This window comes from Selaginella moellendorffii, unplaced genomic scaffold (genome assembly GCF_000143415.4).
Source record: "Selaginella moellendorffii unplaced genomic scaffold, v1.0 SELMOscaffold_145, whole genome shotgun sequence".
Taxonomy (NCBI): domain Eukaryota; kingdom Viridiplantae; phylum Streptophyta; class Lycopodiopsida; order Selaginellales; family Selaginellaceae; genus Selaginella; species Selaginella moellendorffii.
In genome coordinates this window covers 245,350-252,012 of record NW_003314406.1, presented here as the reverse complement: position 1 = coordinate 252,012, position 6,663 = coordinate 245,350, and positions in this window count along the sequence as shown.

The window sequence follows — 6,663 nt, the reverse complement described above, 5'->3', positions numbered from 1 at the left end:
AAAAAAATCTCACGCGTGTCAGAATATTCTAGGAATATACTCCTATGTGCCCCTTAAAATGGCATGCGGCCCCACGCCATTCAAGAGATAACGCCAGATGACGCCGAGCATTTTTTGGTGCATTTTTTGGGATCAAAATTGCATGAGCCCACACGCTTGAACGTCACATCAAATCCTCTGACAAACCAGATCTTATAATTCCTCTGACAAATTTCAAACTGAGTAGCTTCTAGACTTTGCTGTCGGACGTTGACCTTTGTCACATCATGTCCTTGCCTTGATCCAGCTGTGCCATGTCAGTGATTCGAACTTTGCCATGCCATGTCAGCGATCCGCGCCAAGATTATTTGCCGTGTAATTGCTCGGCATCTGCCTCTTACAGCATTTGCCCAGAAAGGGCATCTTTCTTCACACAGCATTTGCCACATATTTAGGGAGGGTTTAGGGTTTAGCAATTTAGTAGCTTGATAAACATGCAAATACAGAACTTGATGCAAAATCCTTTGATATGTCACAATGCCCCTAGGACCATAAACACATTTCAATAGAGAGGGTCCTTTCATTTCATAACTCCTTACGTAGATCTTGGTGAAACCAGAGTTAGTGAAGTTGGTTTCTTGTGATCCCGCATCTGATTGTGATGTCCCTTTGCAGTGTCGATGGAAAGGTCAATGCACACCAAACTGTAAAATCTTGGAGCAAAATAACGGTCGGATCTATGGCAAATGCCCCTGAAACATTGTAAGGCTCGTGTGGTCTCATGTGGTGTCCGATCGAGATGCTTCTTTGCAGGGTCGTCAAGAAGGACATTGTATACCATTCTTTATTTAGCTGAACATCTGGCATTTTTGGAAATACAAGATGCTTTGGAATATCCAATCATGCATGGTGTAAATATAGCGAGTGTATTAAATGATATCCCAATCATGATCTTTCTTTTGGATTTCGCGTGCATGCATGTAAGTGACTAAATTTTCCATTCTACTTTAGTCACTTAACCACACCTCCGACCACTTGGAGGAGTCTCATTCACAACCTCCATAAGTCCAACTCAGGACTTGGGGCTTGCTAGCCCCGAGAATGGCATCCATGCCACTCAACCTTAGCACTTGATCCAAGTGCTCCACGTGTCCAATCCCATGATCGACACCCCAAGGTACCACCGACGTATCGGCCCGTTACGCTAAGGCCATGCCCAATTACCTTGGTCACACTGGTGGTCCAACGCCACCTGCATTCCCATCCCGTCTCTCAAAGACTGGGTCATCCGTCCATGAGGGATCATCCCAGATCCACTCCTTAACATCCTTAGGATGCCTACAGACATGGGGAATAGCCTTCCCCAATATCTTTGTTCCGGTCCCCATCAAGTCCCTTTCTGTCCTTGGCTGTGTTTGCCAACATTGCCACTGGATCAAGGCCCACCGGCCCGACCACTAAATCCCACTATCCTCAAGGACTTCCTCACTGTGTGACTGTGTCCTTGGTCACTACATTAGAGGCCTACTCCTCTTCCCTTTCACCGTTTGGGACTTTGGGACAACATTTCGGAACACCATGGCCTTACGCAAGCCTCATGGGTACTCTCCCCGCTTTTCGCCTTTAGGTGCTCTAGCCATGGGCTTAGAGCGAGGTTCCATTGAGCCACGACAGGTATCCAAGTAGGTAGTGCCACCCACACTTGGACTGGGAGCATCGGCCAGTCGATCTCCCGGGGGAACTAGAGCCGGCTCTTGAACACTTCACCAAGCTACCCCACTTGTCGGTCCGTGTTCACTCTAGTCTTGGACTTCCCAGTGGGCAGCTCATCACCCAACACTGGGTCCGGCCTTCCTGGGCCAAACTGGCCTTTCCTGGCCAAACTGGCTCCACTGCAGTCCTCCCCCTACTATACTTTTGGAGCTCACCAAACCCCCCAGGGTCTGGGAGACGAACGCTTTGGGCTTTCACCCTCTCAGGCTTCGAACTCGGACTCGGACTCGGACTCGGACTCGGACTCGGACTCGGACTCGGACTCGGATTCGGATTCGGACTCGGACTCAGCCTCGGCCTCGGCCTCGGTCTCGGTCTCGGTCCTGATCTCGGTCTCGGTCTCGGTCCTGGTCTCGGTCTTGGTCCCGGTCTCGACGTCGGACTCCATCTCGGGTCCATCTTGGACTCCATCTCGGACTCCACCTCGGACTCCATCTCGGGTCCTTCTCGGACTCCATCTCGGACTCCATCTCGAGTCCATCTCGGGTCCATCTCGGACTCCATCTCAGACTCCATCTCGGGTCCATCTCGGGTCCATCTCGGACTCCATCTCGGACTCCACTTCGGACTCCATATCGGACTCCACTTCGGGTCCATCTCGGACTCCACTTCGGGTCCATCTCGGACTCCAACTCGGGTCCGCCTCGGACTCCATCTCGGACTCCATCTCGGGTCCATCTCGGACTCAATCTCGGACTCCACTTCGGACTCCATATCGGACTCCACTTCGGGTCCATCTCGGACTCCACTTCGGGTCCATCTCGGACTCCAACTCAGGTCTGCCTCGGACTCCATCTCGGACACTTCCATGTGTCATGTGTTGGTCCTTTTTGGGTCCCTTTTTGAAGCCTCGCTTATTGCTCTCTTTGTGCTTGTTCCTCGAGCACTTCGTTGGGAGTTCCACTCCCGCTCTCGACCTTTCAAGTCGGAGCTTTTAGTCCAAACGTGTTACGCTTGTTTGGTTTTCGCTTCGGCCACTACCACGTGGCACCCTTCCAGCTCCACTTTGGGGCCTAGGGATTTTGTGTCTCACAATGCAGTCCGAGGAATGATGACGTTGCGGATTTCTTTTGGATTTAGTGTGCATGCAGTTCGAGGAATGATGATGTTGCGGATTTCTTTTGGATTTCATGTGCATGCATGCGCGCGGCGATCCAGAAATTAATGGTGGTGCCCAAGTCCGAGGAATGATGACGTTGCGGGATTACCAACCGTCGTGACATTTCGCGCGTATGAGGTTAGGTTTTGCATTTTGCTTCGTACTCGCGCTCGCCCACTCGCGCTCGCATCGCGCTCCCACTCGCGATCACGCTCACATTCGCACTCATCTACCTTCTCTACAGGTTTCTCGTGTGCATCGGCGTCCACTCGCGCTTGCATCACACTCGCGCTCGCATCGCGCTCGTGTGCATCGGCGTCCACTTCAAGACACACCCAGTTTGTAACTTCGCCGCCAACTCCGCCACCCACTCTGCCACCCACACGCAGCCCACTTGGCATCCCGGGAGATTTCAGCGCCACTCTCCAACTGTAAGTGGCAGAGTACAGTAGCAACATTGGCATGCACCGATTGGGCTCTTGAGTGCAGTCCGGTTACAGATGGCGTGTAGCCTCACGCCATCTTAGGATGCAGCCTCAAGACATCTGATGCAGTGGTGAATGGCGTGTGGCCTCACGTTATTTCCAGCTGCTAACTTTTCATCTGTCAGCTCTAATCGTTGTGCATTTCTGAACAGGCGAGGAATTGCGTTCTTCTTCCAGCCACTGTCAATGTGGATGCAGAGAAGGGGGAGGAGCTCACCAGTTGGACTTTTGGGATGGAAGGCGAGGATCTGAGGCTGTACAACACAGATGGTGGGAGAAAAGAATGCATGGGGATCCTCATCCAAGTGACAGACACTCCATGCAGTTCCATGCAAGAATATGGACTGGCACTTGTGGTAGAGACAGCGTCCGCCTTCAAGATCCACCTTGCACATCCTAGCGGCTTCCCGGAGGGGGGTAGCGGCTATGAGGAATTCCTAGAGGGAGCTAGGGAGAGGTTGTCCAGGAGGCCCACAATTTCAAAGACGCTGCGGGTCTATGAAGATCACATGGAATCCACAGACCTCATCTATGGCGATGTTCAAAAACTATATTCCAACATTGAGCCGTTGAGAGTGACTCTAGTTCGCGAAGCGAAGGGGAAGGGGGTCGATCTGGAAACTACCCCGAATCAGAAAAGGGTGGTCAAGCTCAAGCCGACGTCCGACTCTCCTGCTCCAAAAAAGAAGCTACTCGGTGATGCCATTGCCTCGGGTTCGAACACTACACCCACCAAAAAGAAGAGCCGCAAAGAGCAGAAAGAGCAAGAAGAGGCAGCAAAAATCGTCGCAGATAATAGTACTTGTTACTATTCCAACAAAGTATATACAATCAACGTGAGCCACATGGACATCCAAAGCAAATACAACCACAAGCTAGTATTTGATGAGTGGGTGGAGAAACTGAAGCAGAAGATGCTGGCAAGTCCAGTAACACCCGACATCGCAGACGTGATCCCCTACTACCGAACAATGAAGGGCGAGACGAGGTTTCCAGACTTGATCAATAGGAAGGTGTTGGACGATCAGAACATCCAGTTCTATGCCGTCTCCGGGCAGCATTCTAGCTTGGCGATGCAAGAGATAGTTGTGGATATTATGGTGGGCGAGGAGGTGAAGAAAGTCTTTAAGACAAGAGTTGTCCGCCTGATAAAAGGCAACTCGCCCCTCCGATCTATCATATACATCTCCCACGCGCAGAATGTCAAGCAAGAAACGTGCTACAAATCGGGTCTGCACGAGACATTGGCACGAACACGAAAGCTCTGGGTTCAACTGAAGAAGCCACAAAAACCAGGACAAGGACGTGCACTAGCAACTAGCGCGTGGTAGGTAAGCCTCGTTGCATGTGGCATAGCATGTGGCCTCACGCCATTTCCATTGCAAGAATTCTCGAGTCTTCTCTCGAAAACACTGGGGGTCAATGACATACTCAGCATCCATAACATTCTACTCGCGACAAAAGTTGTTTTTGACAAATGGGTAGATGTGCTGAGGAGGTACCATGACGGGGAGTTGCTAAACTCAATGGGTGTGGAGGACGGGCGGAAGCCCAATGATTTGAAGCTCAACGCCTTGCGTTTCTCGTGGTCTCTAGACGACGACGACCTTCTGACAGTGGCCAATGCTCTTCTACGTGGTGAGGTAGTCTTCAACAAGACCAAAATGACTCCCGGCCATATTGTGACATACGAGGACTTGTGCACGACTCTGAAAGCTCGTGCGCTATTGAAGGATTGGATCTTCGAGCAAGTGGCCGTGGAGAGGGTGAGCAAAATATTATGGGATGTTGCATGTGTTGATGCAATAATATACAGTTCAAGTGCCAAGGAGACATCGTGAACCTCGAATTAGGCTACCTGCAAAACAGCTTTCAGACGCTGTAGACAAAGAGATGGACAACCGACCAGGGCAGAGGAGGAAGGGTAAAAGCATTTGTGTGCTTATCACGTATGTCCTCATGCTATTTCTGTAGAACGGGCGCATAAGAAACGAAAGCAAAAGGGAATTGAGGAGCAGGCACCTGAGGATGCGGAAGGCACGACAGAGCCTCCAAGGACAGGAAGTAAAGCGTCATGGTTATTGCGTGGGTCCTCATGCCATTTCTTGCAGATCAAGCTCAAACTGACAGTGGTCATAAAAAGCGAAAGCACGCTGGACAGTCGTCGGGATCAGAGGCGTTTGATTCGAAAAGGAAGAAGGGCAACGAAAAGATGATAGGTAATGCCTCGCGGTTATGGCATGTGTGCTCATGCCATTCATTGCAGATCAAGGGCTGAGTGAAAGCAGCCAGTCACCACCTCCTGACTCAGATTCCTATGGCGGACTCCCCTTCCCCAATCTCAATGGAGAGGTACAATGAATGAGGGATGCTTTCCAAGTCAGGGCCACGTTTTTCTCATCTCGTCGTCTTCAAAGGGTGCAAGAACGTGCAGAAACCATGTTAAGACAGTCGGGTGAGGATACGGTCCTAGGTCACGCACTAAAACAGGCTATGGATGTCTTGTATTTTGAGATGGAGACTCGGCCAGATGATTTTCCCAAGATGGTCCTGGAAGAACAAGCCATCCAGCCTGAGCAGCCTATGGAAGAAATGCAAGAGGGGGATGAGGAGCCAGAGAAAGATAATGAGCAGGAAGAGCAGAAGGACGAAGAGGAGGACAAAAAAAAGGAGGACGAAGAAGAGGAGGACGAAGAGGACTTGGATGGTCCTCACAATGGTGACGATCACAATAATGACGACGACGATAATGACGACGATGGCCAGCCTGAGGTGGCCAAAGAGCAGCGGAGGAAGGTCATACAAGACAAACCATCAGGTAAATAATAGTACATCCATTCCTAACCTTTTACCATTTCTAACATTGTCCATGTAGGTCGTAGAGCAAATGGTAAGTAGAGATTATTCAGTTGAATTAAGATACAAACTCTAGCCTTTAGTGTCGAGGAAGGATAGTGCCAAGCAAGGGTCGAAACGTATGTCCAATCCTTCAGAATCAGCAGTGCGCCCAAGTGATATCGGTCCTAGTTCCTCAATAGCAGTTGATGGTAAATACAGTATAGTCAATTCAATGTGCTAATGAGTTTGTTTTTAGTAGCCAGTAGGGAGGATACCATCTCAATCGAAGGGAGATATTTGGACATGCATATGGATCCGCCAGTGGACTCTACTTGCCTGCAAGAGTCATCAGAGCTGGTGGAGGCTACTATCCATATCAACGCCAAGCAAGCTGACCACGCTCCACTTGATGCTGCCCATACCACTGAGTCAATCTTGTCCACGTATCCAACTGACGGTGACCAGGCGCCATTGGACCCGCATGACCCG